This window comes from Zootoca vivipara, chromosome 1, assembly GCF_965207765.1.
Source record: "Zootoca vivipara chromosome 1, rZooViv2.hap1.1, whole genome shotgun sequence".
Taxonomy (NCBI): Eukaryota; Metazoa; Chordata; class Lepidosauria; order Squamata; family Lacertidae; genus Zootoca; species Zootoca vivipara.
Window position 1 is genome coordinate 14409258 of NC_142582.1, and position 17466 is coordinate 14426723.

Genomic DNA, 17466 nt, shown 5'->3' on the forward strand with positions numbered 1-17466 from the left:
ACGGCACACCAGCCAGCGTCTCGCGGCACACTAGTGTGCCGCGGAACAGCGGTTGAGAAACGCTGCTATAAAGGACCCCATCACCTTCAGTAGCTTAGGGCCTCATCCAGGAATAGGCAAACTCGGCCCTTCAGATATTTTTGGCCTACAACTCCCATGGTCCTTAGCTAACAGGACCAGCGCTCAGGGATGATGGGAATTGTAGTCCCAAAACATCTGAAGGGCCGAGTTTGCCTATGCCCTCATCAAACCTAAATCCAGCCTTGTCCATGGGTCCACCAAGGTCTACTGAAACTAGTCCCTGAAGCATCATTTTAAAGAGAATTTTAAGAGGAAGATTTACAGAAAATTACAACATTTCTAATGGGCCCTTTTAGCACCATTAGGAGGGTTTCTCATAAGACGGAAATAAAAACCACTCAATTTTTGGGAGAAAAGGGTGCTGCATAGGAAATGAATCTTGACATGATTTAATGGAGCTTCCACAGAGGTCTGTTTCCTTCTCCCCCTAAGCATGCTCACCAGTGGGGCCTTTCCGTAAGATTGCTTGGCGTGCCAAGAGTGGCATTGGCTCGGTGTGTTTTTTATCACTTTCTTCGGCTCCAAATTCACAGGATTTTCTCTTTTTTAAAAGGCAAAATGCAAGAGCTAGAAGACAGTCATTTATTATAGCCTCTCACTAAGTGTTAGCATGCCAAAGTGTATCAGCAGCATGGCACCAGGGAACAGCGCAGAATGGAGGAGCAATCTCCCTTTTAGGTAATAATAATGGACAGTGCAATAAATGATGGTCATTTTGGCTACAATCCCACTCATGGTTTAGTTGCTTTAAGAGTTTGGCGACAAGATATTGGAAAAGGGACATAGGTCTGGGATAGAGCGCCTGCTTTGCATGCAGAAGGTCCTGCGTCCAATCCCCAACATCTGCAGGTAGGGCTGGGAGAGATCCCTGCCTTCAACCCTGGAGAGCTGCTGCCATTCATTGTAGACATTACTGAGCTAGGTAGATCATTTGTCTGACCCAGTATAAAGCAGATTCTTATTGCTTGCTCCATATACAAGAATGGAATTGGGGCCGTCAGCACAACAAGCCTCATCAAGTATTCTGGCTGGAGGGCTGCATTGCTCTCTTGCAACGCTACCAGGTGCATAAGGAAGTCAATAGTTGACATAGCCTCATTGCCGAGCCACAAAATGCAGAGATTGGTGGAATGGGAGGCCAGCCAACCAGAAACAATCTCTGAGGTGCCAAGGGAGCAGAAAAGATTTATGTACGTGACCACAACTGTGCGGATGTTATTGGCCCAGAAATGGAAAGAACGTAAAGTCCCTACCAGAGAAGAATGGCAGATCAAGTTGATGGGTTATGCCGAAATGGCCAAAATGACCGGAAGTGTCAGAAATCAAGAAGACCAAAAATTTTAATAAGGAATGGGGGGGGGGGATTTACAATGGTTTTTAAGATAAGTTATAAACGGTTAAAATCATTAGTAGGATTGGAATATCATTTGTAGTTTAATGGTGTATTTTGGACACAATGGAGAGGTAAACAATTTTGGATTTATCATAAGAGATGCAGGAAGAAATGGTTAGCAATAGGACCCCCAAAGGTGAGGATGGAAGTTCAAGACATTCCTTGGAATGCTGTTTTTATGTTGAGGTGTACTTGCCTGGAGGCAGAGTCAGCATCCAAAGTCAGGTCCAGTCCTAGGACCGGGCAAATAGTAATCCATGTGGTTAGATGGTCCAGGGATCAGGGAATCCGACGATCATGGGATCTAGACGAGTAGGAAGCAACAAGATAAGGCCAGAAATGGCAAGCATTGTTTCCAGCACCTGATGGCTGCTGAGAGCTCTACTTAAAAATGCTGAAGCCCAGATGGTTCTCATCAGTGCCTTCTCCTCCTGGCTTTGAAGGCTGATCAGCTGCAGGTGGAATCATTCCGCCTTCTCCTTCAGGCTGCTGTTCAGCAGGTAAAGCTGACTCCTGACCCATGACACTAGCTAAAAATAAGCATGCTTTAGCCATGTTTCAATTTATGTATCCATTGATCTGTAATATAACAACTCTGTGAGGTAGGTCAGGCTGAGAGGCAACAACTGACCCAAAGTCACCTAGTGAGCTTCGTGGCTGAGTCTCCTAGATCCTAGACTGTCACTCTGACCACTACATAATACTGGCTTATCTTAGCCCAGCGGTTTACTTAAGCGCAAAATCTCCTCCCATGAAAAGAAAGACTAAAAAGTCAAAAGAAGTAATTCTGGCAGTTGCATAAAAGTTATTTCTATGACACAAATCATTGGCCAAGCCCCATTTGGATCAGCCCCTTCCAGCAATGGCTTGACCAGATTATTTTCCCCACATGCGCCCAAATGGTTTGGGGTCGGTTATTTGAAGGACACCAATGTCCATATGAGCCTGCCTTTGCTTTAAGGTTGGCATTACCCTATTTCTCCGAAAATAAGACGTAGCCATAAAATAAGCCATAGCAGGATTTTTAGGCATTCAAGGAATATAAGCCATACCCTGAAAATAGGACATGGTGATAGGCGCAGCAGCAATGCCGGCCGCATCAGGAGGAGGAGGGGGGGGGAATAAGACATCCCCTGAAAATAAGCCATAGTGTGTTGTTGTTTTTTTTGAGGAAAAATAAATATAAGACGGTGTCTTATTTTCGGAGAAACACGGTAGGCTCATTGAGCCACCTTTACGATCAGTTTGATTAGGAAGAACTAAGAACAAGGCCTACTCACTAATGGTCCTTACTTTGCATAACTTTAACCCAAAGGCTGTGTACTTGTTCCTTCAGCTGCAGTATTTAAAAAGAATTTGAAGACCCACCTGCTTCAAATGGCTCATAAGTGATGCGTTTTATTGATCACCCTGGTATTTTATTGATGCTTTATTGCAGGAAATGGTTTTTATACTAGCTAAATTATGCTTAAATGTACTGTTGGGCTTATTACAATATTAACTCGTTGCGTTTTCCTGCTTGTACAGTCGTACTTTGCTTTTTGAACAGCCTGGATCTCAAACATTTTGGCTCTCGAATGATCGAAACACAGAAGTGACTGTTCCAGTTATTGAACGTTCTTTTGGAAGTTGAATGTACGACAGGACCTCCGTGGCTTCCGATTGGCTGCAGGAGATTCCTGTAGCCAATCAGAAGCCACACTTTGGTTTTCAAATGCTTTGGAAGGCGAACAGACTTCCGGAACAGATTCCGTTCAACTTCCAAGGTATGACTACTTGGTTTGCTGCCTTGGATGAACTTGATCCATAAAAGGAAATGACAACAGTGGTGAGGAAACTGTTGAGTGTCAATCAACAATAGCTGCGGTCATACGTTGCTGCAGATATTTGGGGTCTAAGTCAGTTAGGGCTTTAAACACCAATGTTAGTACCTTGAGATGGGCAACTGTTTTGAAACAGGAGTTATATGAACTCAAAATAGACCTATGGCCAATAATATGCATCAGCTATGTACTATGAATACTGTAGCTAAGATTCCTGCCTTGCAGGGGGTTGGAGTAGATGACTTTTGGGTTCTATTCCAACTCTATGGGGAACAAAAAATCATGCACAGAGACAGGGTGTATTTATTTTTTTGCAGTTGCTACTTACACCATACCCTCCAACATTTTCCCAATGAAAATAGGGACGTTCTATTCAACAACAACAACAACAACAATTTTACTATTTATACTCCACCCATCTGCCTGGCACTCTGGGTGGCTTTCAATATATATAAAAACATAATAAAAACATTAAACATTAAAAAAACTTCCCTATATGGCCTTCAGATGACTCAGATGGTCGTATCACTGCATGCCCTCCACCATTTCTCCAATGAAAGTAGAGATGTCCTACCATGCCCTCCAACTATTCTCCGATGAAAATAGGGATGTCCTAAAGAAAAGCAGGACATTCTGGGATTGAATCAGAAACCAGGATAGCTTCTGTAAATCCGGGACAGTCCCTGGAAAATAGGGACACTTGGAGAGTCTGTTACATTGTTGAAGACTGAGTCTAGTTGCTTTTTAGATTGAATCGAAAATGAGGGTGGCCTCTTGGAGATGAAATTTCTATCTTTTCAGCGTTTTCACTCTATTTTCCTTTATAGACGGCCACCTGAAAATGAACCAGGCAACACTTTAAGAACTATCTTTTTGTCAAATCACACACCAAAAATTCCGTTTGCATACAGCAACCAGTATTAATGAAAAATCCAGGTAAATGCCGAACAATATGGGACTTTTAAATCTTTTCATCCTGACTGGTAGAAAGCTTTTTATACTTTGATAAAGCACCACATTTATAGGTTAAATAGGTACTTGTAACTCCACTTGAATGAATGAGATGTGAAAGCTTCTTCTTCCTACTTTTGGATATAACAAGCATGGCACAGGTTCAGTTCTTCCGAAATAAATGGAATGATATGATCCATATAATATAATTTCAGAAGTGTAAAACTCACTGGCCTGTCAGCTAAAATGAAGAGCAGAGAAAGGACTTATGATGTAAGACCATGGGCCAAATAGAATCTCTCTAATTCTCCTTGAAGAGAGACCATCCTAATTGAAAGAGACGCCAGTAAAAAATGGGGGAAATGGAAATCACTTTATCAATAAAACAGGGTAATTCATGTGTACCCGAACAATGTAATGCCGTCTGATTGCCTAGCAGTTTAATTTCCTAGCGGTTTCATCATTTGGAATCTGTTCTAATAGCCTTGAATATCACGTTACTCTTTGCAAAGATGTAAGCATTACACCTCTCTCTCTCTCTCTCTCTCTCTCTCTCTCTCTCTCTCTCTCTCTCTCTCTCTCTCTCTCTCTCTCTCTCTCGTAGACTGCAGGTTTTAAGAAAACATCCTTTCAAATTATATACCCAATACATGGAATCTAACAACTTGATCTGCACACTTACTATGGCAAAAAGGCTGGTATTGACGAACGGGGGAAATAAAAATGCAGCAAACTTTAATGATTGAATTGAAAATATGTACAAACTCGCTACACATGAACAAGTTGTGTACAAACGTAGATTTGCCATGGACAAATTTAACGATATTTGGAATTCATTTTTTAAAAATACCATATTACGTTAAGGTCTGGTTAACTATAAGGACACATTTCCCCCACTTTTTGTAATGTGCACAATATCTTTTTTATTCTTGTTGTTCTCTTTTGTTTTCTACATGGGTACTATTTCTTGTTTCTTCCTCTTTTTTTGTTTCTTCTCTTACTCTGTGCACTTGCAATTTTTCCAATAAAGTTTTTTTTTTAATAAGTACAAGCAGCATTGTATCAACCAGGGCAGTCTCGAGCATATCGCGCGCCCTGGCGCTGAGGGGCGGAGATCACTCTGGTGCCCCCACCCTTGCAGGGTGCAGCATGGCTTCTGCGCGGCTTTGCCGCGCAGCGCCCTGCCTACCGGCCCCGCGCCCTGGTGCCCCACGCCACCGGGACTCTACCTAGAGCCGGCCCTGGTTTCAACGTGGGATTTCCCCCCCCCCAACGGATTTTTACATCACGGAGGGGGACATGTGTCCCTCCAGGTAGGGTTTGACTCCAACTCCCATCAAACCCAGCCAACATAGCCAAATAGTCAGGGATGATGGGAGTTGTAGTTGAACAGTTGTAGTTCAAGTACCCCATCGTTGCCCTGCATTAAACGGATCTGTATTTTAATATAGGATTTATATTTATCAACACAGGGAATATCCCGGCACTGTTTCTCAGAACATGGCCATCAGATGGACAGCTCTCTCTCTCTGTGTGTGTGTGTATTCAAATCAATTGTCTAATTACAAGACAGGAAAACACTTCTGTGTTTTAATTTGTGAAGGCCACACAATGAAGAATAATTCACAGTCAGATACTTGAATCTTGAACCTTATGAGTTATATATAGACAATAAGAAAACTTTTCTCATTAGCAGTAATGGAAAATTGAAAGTCCATAAATATGCAGCTCTTGTGCTCCTTTTATAGATATAAAAGATGTGTGTGTGTGTGTGTGTGTGTGTGTGTGTGTGTAAAAAAGTAATATGATTAAATATAGCTGAACCCTTATAATGGGATGAACTGCACAGTCTGTGTTTGTCTGTTTATTTTAGTAACATATTCAAGAAATATTTCCAAATGCCTGGAAGATTTTACCCCCCCCCCAATGGCACAAGAAAGACCGCTTCTTTCACTCCTGCTTCCTGCAGCCTCTGTGACTGGAAAATTCCTAACCCACCTGAGCAGAACTTAGGGTTGGGGAGAGGAATGGGAAGTCCCATTGAGTGAGTGGAAGTCTGTTATGGTCATGCAATGGTACTGCTAGATTGCGCCGGAGGAGGAAAAAACTTAAAATCGTAGCAGAGTTCCCAAAAAATATACCAGAGGCAATTGTACTTCATCCAGCAGAGCTGTACTTTACTGAAGGCAAATGAACATAATGGTCACAAATCCAAAACATTCAGGATTGGCACAGCCCATAAAAATCCAGTTGCAGCACTTCCAATAAAACTCCACCCCCATCGTTCAGCCCAAACTCTGAGGGCCTTCTGGCGGTTCCCTCCCTGCAAGAAGCGAAGTTACAGGGGACCAGGCAGAGGGCCTTCTTGGTAGTGGCACCCGCCCTGTGGAATGCCCTCCCATCAGATATCAAGGGAATAACCAATTATCTGATGTTTAGAAGACATCTGAAGGCAGCCCTGTTTAGGGAAGTTTTTAATGACTGATGTTTTAATGTATTTTTAATCTTTTGTTGGAAGCCGCCCAGAGTGGCTGGGGAAACATTTCAGCCACACATCTGTGGTAAAAGTGGTCTAGGAATTCCTTGACGGGAAGGGTCTAAATCAGGCATGGCCAAACTTGGCCCTCCAGATGTTTTGGGACTGCAATTCCCATCATCCCTGACTATCCTGTTAGCTAGGGATGATGGGAGTTGGTCCCAAAACAGCTGGAGGACCAAGTTTGGTCGTGCCTGGTCTAAATCATCTTTACTACTACTACTACTACTAATAATAATAATAATAATAATAATTTATTATTTATACCCCACCCATCTGACTGGGTTTCCCAGGCCACTCTGGGTGGCTCCCAACTGAATATTAAAACAATACAGCGGGCATCCCCAAACTTGGGCCCTCCAGATGTTTCGGGCTACAATTCCCTTCATCCCTGACCACCGGTCCTCTTAGCTAGGGATCATGGGAGTTGTAGGCCAAAACATCTGGAGGGCCACAGTTTGGGGATGCCTGCAATACAACATTAAACATTAAAAACCTCCCTAAACAGGGCTGCCTTCCAATGCCATTTCTACTGCTACTATTACTTACTGGAAGAGTATCCTTTTTCAGTCTCACTGGTTTCAAACAGCAAATTTCCATGGAAAACCTGGCTGCCAGTTTTAAATTTCAGCAGGTTCTAGTTGTTCATTTCCCCCCCCCCATCCATTATTATTAATTCCTTGTTTTAAAAAGGGAAACCTAAGGGGGGGGGTACACAAGGGTTTTGTACCTTTAAGGCTGCATGAAAGGGACTTCTCCTATAGTTATGTGCTAGTTGGGATCTCACTGTATCACAGGTTTTGTAGTCTCAAGGCAGCATAAAAACAGTTGTTCCCATGCAGACGTGTTTTGGAAACAAAAAAAGCTTGGCAACAAACACTGGAAATACATCACACAAATGCAAATATGTCCAGAATGCAGAATGCTTGGTTGTGTTAGCATGACTCATTAGTGGATTTATTGACAGATGGCAAAGGCACTGTGGATTTTAGACTGGCTGCCATGATTTACAGAAATGATGAGGCCACAATTTTCAATTGAAATGTGAGTTGTTTTTTAAGTGTCAAATGAAAGGAGATGGTGGTGGTAGAAGTGGTGGTGGTGGTGGTGGTGGTGGTGGTGATGATGGTGATGATGGAGCTCAGGGAAGCAACAAAAACAATGCAGCAAAAAAATATAAAATATGTAAAATATTTTAAAACCATCACCTATCCTCACAGCTAGGGACCCAGGTGGCGCTGTGGTTAAACCACTGAGCCTAGGGCTTGCTGATCAGAAGGTTGGCGGTTCGAATCCCTGTGACGGGGTGAGCTCCCGTTGCTTGGTCCCAGCTCCTGCCAACCTAGCAGTTCGAAAGCACGTCAAAATGCAAGTAGATAAATAGGAACCGCTACAGCGGGAAGGTAAACGGCGTTTCCATGTGCTGCTCTGGTTTGCCAGAAGCGGCTTTGTCATGCTGGCCACATGACCTGGAAGCTATACGCCGGCTCCCTCGGCCAATAATGCGAGATGAGCGCGCAACCCCAGAGTCGGTCACGACTGGACCTAATGGTCAGGGGTCCCTTTACCTTTACCTTTATCCTCACAGCTAATAGTTTCAAGGTTGTGGGGAATGGAAATGGGGGAGAGAAATGGAATTCAGGTCACATTTAAAGGTGATCCTATATAATTTGCACTTTCCAAGACAATAGGCAAACCAAAATACAGCCACCCTTTGGCATTTTCACTTCTCTGAATTTTTCAATGCAGTTGGAAAATTGTATATGTAAAAAATAAAAATAAATGAATGCATATCCTGAGGTAAAGTGTGCTTTAAAAGGAATTCTATTGGGCGAAATTACTTTGTGAAAATGTGTATTTTGGGCAGAATTGCATGCACACATGTGTATTATTGGGATGCGGGTGGCGCTGTGGTCTAAACCACAGAGCTTAGGGCTTGCCGATCGGAAGGTCAGCAGTTCGAATCCCTGCGACGGGGTGAGCTCCTGTTGCTTGGTCCCTGCTCCTGCCAACCTAGCAGTTTGAAAGCACGTCAAAGTGCAAGTAGATAAATAGGTACCGCTCTGGCGGGAAGGTAAACGGCGTTTCTGTGCACTGCTCTGGTTCGCCAGAAGCAGCTTAGTCATGCTGGCCACATGACCCGGAAGCTGTACGCCGGCTCCTTTGGCAGGTAAAGCGAGATGAGCACTGCAACCCCAGAGTCATCTGCGACTGGACCTAATGGTCAGGAGTCCCTTTACCTATGTTTATTATTGGAGAAATTCACACTGAAATGCTGAAGCATTTTCATGAAATAACAACAACAACAACAACAACAACAACAACAACAACAACAATTGCACACTGCTGTGCAAATGTGGAGAAAGGAACTTAAGAGTTGAAAAATAAGAAACTGAGAGAAGCCAACAACCCATTGGGGGCAGTAAATTTCAGACTGAATAGAAATGCTTCTGAATTCCTCCTGAAGATTAATATGGATGGAAAAGGATATCCCAGGGAGGGCATTCTGCATACTGGAACCTGCCATGAGAAGACCCTTTCATCGATCAGTGACAACCAGGAAGCACCTGTGCACAACTTAGCTTGTTCTAGAGTTACCATATGTCCAGAATTTCCAGGACTTAGCCAGGATTTCACCGTGTGTAACAGTGCCTGGGTGGGACTCACTTAAATACCTGGGGAAATCCTGACATATTACAACCTATGTCAGAAGCAGGGCCGGATTTACATATAAGCTAAACAAGCTATAACTTACGGCACCGCTCTCTTGCCCTCCCCCACCCCCAATATACTTCTTCTTAATTGTATTTCACTATTAAACAACTTCTTCTTAATTGTATTTCAGTTCAACAATTACTTTGATAAAATACATATTTTGTCATGTGCAAATGACTTTAGATACCTAGTAGGGCCATAAATTACCGTATTTTTCGCCCCATAAGACACACCTGACCATACTAAGTACATACTTAGTTTTCTGAGGAGGGATGGGGGAAAGCCCCATTTTGGGGGGGAATCACCTCACAGTTGTGTGGCTTCTTTTGCAAAGAGGAAAAGCCCATTTTTAAAAAACAGGATCAGCTCAAAGTTGTTGAGTTTACTTTGCAAAGGGAAAAAAAATCCTGTTCAACTCACAGTTCTGCAGCTTCTGATAATCTAATCATCCAGATAATCCAATCAGCCAGTCACATGTTGCTGGGGAAACAAACAGCCTCCCTCTGCACAACATTCAACAATGGAGGCGTGGGCAAGGGGGGCGGGGCGGGAACTAGCATCCCTTATCTCCCTCCCCATTCTCTTGCAATCAACTGCTGAGCGGCATCCTCTTTCCCTCTTGTTAGCCTTTAGCGCTCTCTCTCTCTCTCTCTCTCTCTCTCTCTCTCTCTCTCTCTCTCTCTAAAAAAAAAAAAGAGAGCATGATCTGCTTTTCGCCCCTGGGCAATTCGACTCCAGGGACCATGCATTCGCTCCATAAGATGCACAGACATTTCCCCTTACTTTTTAGGAGGAAAAAAGTGCATCTTATGGAGCAAAAAATATGGTGCCATATAGCATATATTCAACACAAAAAACAGCCACAATTTGTTGTTGAAAAAGGACAGCTGGACATAAAAAGGGCCCCATTACCTTCAGTAGTTTATGGCCTCATCAAACCTAAATTTGGCCCTGGTCAGAAGTGTAGATTTTTGAAAATGTCCTTAAAAATAGCTCAAAAAGCTCAACAACTTTTGTGGATTATCACTTTTTGAAATATGGCAACCCTACTTGTTCATATGCTAGATTTTTTTTTCAAAAAGTCCACAGATATCATTTTTATTGGAACAATTGAGAAGCTAGCCTGGTCAGCTGTCACTCAGTTAATTTTTGCATTTCTATCCTTTGGATCCCCCCTCCTTTATTTATTTTTTTAAAAAAACCACACTTTTCATTTTCTTGAAGGTACAGTAAGGAAGCCCAAGTTTATACTGGTGATCCCAAATAATCTCTGAGCATTAACAGATGAGAAGGCATCTATTTTAATAAAACATCCTGCTATCTGGTGCGATAGAAAGACTTTAAATATGAAGGAATGCCTTTCATTAATTTGATGGTTACATGGTGCAGCTCATGGCTCTGCATATAAATGAAGCATTAACAAAGTCTGTCCAATACCCATTGTCCTCTGCCATACTTTGAAGGGGACGAAGCATTTCAATGTAATCACCTAAGTACAAGACATTCTGTTTTAGCACAAAGTAACCAGCCCTGCATATAGAGATTGGCATCTGGAAAGCTATGGCAAGGCAGCTTGTCTAATGCAACGAAGCAAAGATAACATACCCGGACAGGTTGCAATTCATATGATAAGTGAAGGACAGGAAATGTTGTAGTTTTGCATTTGTAATTTTATGACCTTTCTCAGTATGTCTTAGCCTGGTCTATCTAACCAGCAAGCAGGTCTGTCTCCTTTTGAGAGTCTTGGGAAGAAACTATTGGGTAAGTGGACAGATTCTGCTCCATGAATCTATTTTCTGCGGAAACAAAGAACAAAAAGCTTAAGGAGAGACTGTGCTAAATTTAAATAGTTGCTATTGTTTCACCCCTTATTTATAATGGGTTGGGTCCAGACTTGCCTTTCTACAAATCGGAGGGTTCAATTCAATTCATGGAAGAGAATCCTTGGGGAATTTGCTCCCCCAGGAAGTAGTGATAGTCAACAATTTGGATTGCTTTAAAAGAAAATTAGACAAATTCCTGCCAGATGAAAGTCTCAACATCTACTAACCACAATGGTTATGATCTACACCCACTGTCTTTTTAAGTATAATAATATTTTACTCTTTCTAAATATAGAAAGTTTCTTCTTCTTCTTCTTCTTCTTCTTCTTCTTCTTCTTCTTCTTCTTCTTCTTCGGCGATCACTCGTAGCTGAGTAACATTGTCTTCCATAAACACAGTTTTAACAGTGAGTCCGTAAGTGACTGTGGAGGCCAATTCTGGATCCACACGTCTTTCCACAGTGCATAGGTTTCCAGGCAGGAGTTGATCACAATGTGGATTTACCAAGTGTGCCTTCCTCTTAGCACGTTTCTCCCTTGCGTCCTGAGTTTGAGTGTCTTCAAAGCCCATGACACCTTTGGTAAAGGCTGTTCTCCAACTGGTTTGGTTCAAAATTGGGAAAGGAGTACGACAAGGTTGTATATTGTCTCCCTGCTTATTTAACTTATGCAGAATTCATCATGCGAAAGGCTGGACTAGATGAATCCCAAACCGGAATTAAGATTGCAGGAAGAAATATCAACAACCTCAGATATGCAGCTGACACAACCTTGATGGCAGAAAGTGAGGAGGAATTAAAGAACCTTTTAATGAGGGTGAAAGAGGAGAGCGCAAAATGTGGTCTGAAGCTCAACATTAAAAAAAAAAAAGATCATAGCCACTGGTCCCATCACCTCCTGGCAAATAGAAGGGGAAGAAATGGAGGCAGTGAGAGATTTTACTTTCTTGGGCTCCTTGATCACTGCAGATGGTGACAGCAGTCACGAAATTAAAAGGCGCCTGCTTCTTGGAAGAAAAGCAATGACAACTCTAGACAGCATCTTAAAAAGCAGAGAATGCCAACAAAGGTCCCTATAGTTAAAGCTATGGTTTTCCCAGTAGTGATGTATAGAAGTGGGAGCTGGACCATAAAGAAGGCTGATCGCCGAAGAATTGGTGCTTTTGAATTATGGTGCTGGAGGAGACTCTTGAGAGTCCCATGGACTGCAAGAAGATCAAACCTATCCATCCTGAAGGAAATCAGCCCTGAGTGCTCACTGGAAGGACAGATCCTGAAGCTGAGGCTCCAATACTTTGGCCACCTCATGAGAAGAGAAGACTCCCTGGAAAAGACCCTGATGTTGGGAAAGATGGAGGGTACAAGGAGAAGGGGACGGCAGAAGACGAGATGGTTGGACAGTGTTCTCGAAGCTACAAACATGAGTTTGACCAAACTGCGGGAGGCAGTGGAAGACAGGAGTGCTCTGGTCCATGGGGTCACGAAGAGTCGGACACGACTAAACGACTAAACAACAACAATAAAAGCCCATGACACCTTTGGTAGAGGCTGTTCTCCAACTGGAGCGCTCAGAGACCAGTGTTTCCCAGTTGTCGGTGCTTATATTACATTTTTTTAGATTTGCCTTGAGACAGTCTTTAAACCTCTTTTGTTGACCACCAGCATTACACTTTCCATTTTTAAGTTTGGAATAGAGTAGCTGCTTTGGAAAACGATAATCACATTTGTTACTCAACAGTTATATTCTAATTCAACAAAACTAGTGACTTCCCATCTCACCTAACATCGATGTTTATAACCCAAATCACATACAATTGCATTTTGAAGTTGCGCCTTTCATCCTCGTTAACATGTTTCTTAATATATTCTGCTCTTTTCTTACACTTCAAACCCCGCTGTGGTCTCTGCATATGGGAAATAACTTGTAATAAAGACTGGAAAGGGTTTCCAGTCCACAGTCAGAGGTAGTGTATCTCACAATTGCCAGTTGCTTGGAGGCACAAGCGGCCATGGTGCTATTATGGACATACTCTGCTTTCAGGCTTCCCTTGGGCATCTGGTTGGTCAATAGTGAGAACAGGATGCTGAACTAGATTGTCAGATCTGCCAGACTTTGCAGGATTACAAATCCCCTCCCTCATGACTTGATGCCAGAAATGGGAATCAAGTGCTCTTACCAAGGTATTTATTCAAAATTCTCAGAGAGATTCAGAAAGTGCGACCACTCAGAAGATGGTGTTGCTGCAACTGGGCTCCTCCTTCCTCCCTTCCTAGCAACAACACCTTCCCTTATGGTGGCCGCCAGGGGACAATTTTTGCTGATGTCTTTTGCTCTTGCACTTTCAATGCTCGCTGGGTTCTGGGAGAAGTGGGCTTTGGAATGCTTTCCAGTGACAATGTGTCAGCTGGCTGTTCTATCTCTGTCTCTCCCCTCTCTTCTCCTAACACTCTTCTGATCAGCTGTCTCTGAGCTGTGACCCTCCTTAAACCACTGCTGTAAATCAATACTGCTTTCCCCTTCTCTGGAAGGTTCAGGAGGGGGGGCGGGGGTATCCATTCCACCTCATTCCAGCTTCTCTCAGTCCAGTCCCTGACATAGATGGACCATTGATTTGATCCAGCAGGCTCTGCTTAGGTTCTTAAGAGACAGAGCTTCATCAGGGGAGCTCCACCCAGGGAAAGTATATTAATCTCAACAGAGATCCTACAAAGTATCCATGTATGTTTAGTTCCCATGTATTATTATTATTCCCATTTTACAGGTAAGGAACTGAGTCTGGAAGAGATGCCGCAAAGCAAGACGTCTTTGATCAATTTTAGGCAGTTCCCTCCTCCTGCTGCAGCCATGTACAACACAGCTACAATAGAGGCTTTTGAGGGGTGCACAGGAGATTGCAGGTAGAAAAGGGGTGAAAGAGAAAGACTGGTTACATGAACTATTTCCCACTATTAAAATGATGGGATCCAAACCAATTTTTCAAAACTGGAACAAATGTGTAGAAATAGCACACAGTTATTGTTGCTGTCTTCTTCTTCCTTCTCTTCTAATCCTTTAAGAAATGTTTTGGGGAGGCAAGTGTTTCTGTAGCACAGAAGTCCCTTCAGTATGATCATGCCTCAGATAGATTTGAGATCTATTGGTAATGCAGATTGCAGACAGTTTGTGGTCTTGATTATGCCCCTTATTGCACATTATAAATTCCTTTGTTTCTTCCTTTCTGTATGCCAATGCATACAGACCATAAGAATTATGCACAAGAATTATGCCATTAAGCAGATGACATATGGGTACAGCATGTAAGGTAGAGAACCCATCAATCAAGTTGCAGGTAGCATCTCACATCTTATTGCATCATATTGTGTCCCTGGGTATTTAATGATGGTGGGTCTCTTTGATTTATTACAGAGACACCCTGAATGTCCCTTTATGATAGGTAACGTTTGACAAATGTACAGCTAATGTTACAAAAGCTATGTGGACCATACAATTACATGGCTGCTGTACCATGTATTGATACATTTTCCAATTCCGACCCTATCGGGTGATTGGACTTTTTCTTCCTTTTTTGCATTATGACAGGATGTATATACCATATTTTTTCCATGCATAACACGCCTGGTGTGTGTGGATTGCCCAAGGTTGTTGAGCTTTTTTGGGGGGATGCCAAAAATCAGTAACCTGACTGACAAACAGCACATGTCACTGAAGTCACCAAGCGTCTTCCCACTCGCCAACAGCAGCCAGCAATCACACGCCCAATTAACGCAGCGACAGCCAATCCAAAGTAGCCTTTGCCTCAGCAACCAATCACCCACCAATTCGCCGCTGACAAGCTCCTGCTCGAAGATGCAACCAATCGCCCGTCCCCCCTCAGCACTATCCATGTATAAGACGACCCCCAATTTTGAACATTATTTTAGAGTAAAAAAATCCTGTCTTATACATGGAAAAGTATGGTATGTCACAGCCAAAAATACAATCTAATACCCAATTGGCGTTTCCGACAATAATGTGTCTTTAAAAAAAATGAGAGGGGGAGACTCTCTCTTACATCACAACTCATATTTACTTGGGCTTAAACGCCATTGACGTTTCCATGTGCTGCTCTGGTTTGCCAGAAGCGGCTTTGTCATGCTGGCCACATGATCTGGAAGCTATACGCCGGCTCCCTCGGCCAATAATGCGAGATGAGCGCGCAACCCCAGAGTCGGTCACGACTGGACCTAATGGTCAGGGGTCCCTTTACCTTTTAAACGCCATTGAATTTTTCAATTTGAAATTAGTGGGACTTCCAAGTAAGCAAATACAGGTTTGAGCGAGACATCCATTGTCAAGTAGACTATGTTGGCAGACACCATAGAGATGCCAGGGCTCCGTGCCCCCCCCCCCGGCCAGCCTGCCGGGTGTCTCAACCCTCCCATGCAGCCAGGAGATATATACCTAGACTCTGAGTTCACACAGCTTGAGCGACCAGAGAGAGAGAGAGAGAGAGAGAGAGAGAGAGAGAGAGAGAGAGAGGAGATGTGTTGGCATATTTACAGGCATTTATTAAGCATATCTCAGGAGAGAGAGAAACATGTCGTCTCCTTCTTCATCAGCACAGCAGAGAGAAAAGCAATAGCAATATACAACGGCAGTGCAGACAGACATGTGACATGCAACAGCTACATGCCTCTCCCTTAAGGTGGAAATGAATTCCCAACAGACTAATGGTGTTTCAAACGCACAGTTTGAAACAAATCACCATAGAAATGGCTGCATCATTGCAAAACTGATGCATTGTCATATCGAAATGGGACTGCGTGCCATTAGACTCAACCATGATTAGGCTTTCATAGAACCTTCTGGGTTGAGGAGCATTCAAACGTATGATCCCAGATTCCTTGTCTGCCGTATGAAATGGTACAGCCCAGCAACAGATACCACACGCTGGACTTCTGCTCCCTTTTCCCCACATATTATTTTGCATTCCTTCCTCTTGCTTGCTTGCTTGGTCGGACTCCTGGCACCAAGAACACTGTCAGTTTCTAACTGCATAACCTGCTGTGCCCATTTGCTGATTCCTGCAATTATCTGAAACACCCTGTGATTTGACAGTGCAGTGGCTCCCCGTTACCTGAACATCCTAAATACACTTGTTACCATGGATGTGACAACGGTTAGCCCTGAAATCGCTACCCTGCACACATTCTCTTTCAGGAAGCAGAAACTACTGCATACAGTGAGGAGTTGGGTTACGTGGCCCTCATATTAGTTTTCTGCAGTGGACAAGAAGGAAAATGGATGAGAGGAGGTGGCAGGGAGAGAAATGGGTGTCTGAAAGAGAGAGAAAAGGGGTGCCCCATCTGCATTGTCTCTGAACCTGCCCATCACTGGCTTCAATACCATCCACCATTGGCTCTGGATCTATCCAATGATTATTAAGTAAAGGTAAAGGTAAAGGGACCCCTGACAATTAGGTCCAGTCGTGACCGCTCATCTCGCATTATTGGCCGAGGGAGCCGGTGTATAGCTTCCGGGTCATGTGGCCAGCATGACAAAGCCGCTTCTGGCAAACCAGAGCAGCACATGGAAACGCTGTTTACCTTCCCGCTATAGCAGTTCCTATTTATCTACTTGCACTTTGATGTGCTTTCGAACTGCTAGCTTGGCAGGAGCTGGGACCAAGCAACGGGAGCTCACCCAGTCACAGGGATTCGAACCTCCAATCTTCTGATCAGCAAGCCTAGGCTCAGTGGTTTAACCACAGCACCACCTGGATTATTAAGTATAATGGTTTAATTGACACATAAATGAAAAACGGGTAAAGGTGTATTTGATAAGGTTAAACATGGGGTTTTTCCACGGGGCTATTTTGAAAGCATGGAGAGCACTTTGAGCTCTTGCTAAGTTAATAATTAACTAACAGATTGTCCCCCGTCCCCCCTCGGGTAGCTAACATGTGAGTCTTGGAACTTTAGATCATGTGAGAGGGATTTGTGTGGCGATACCCCGAGCCCTCCCGGAATAAATAAAGACACAGGACACATTGCATAAGGTTAATGGGCATAAAAGGCCACAACTTTATTGATTACGGGTGTAGAGAGGTATTGGCTTAGGCATTGGATCTAACCGTCTATATACGACTCCAGCCCGCTCTGCTGGC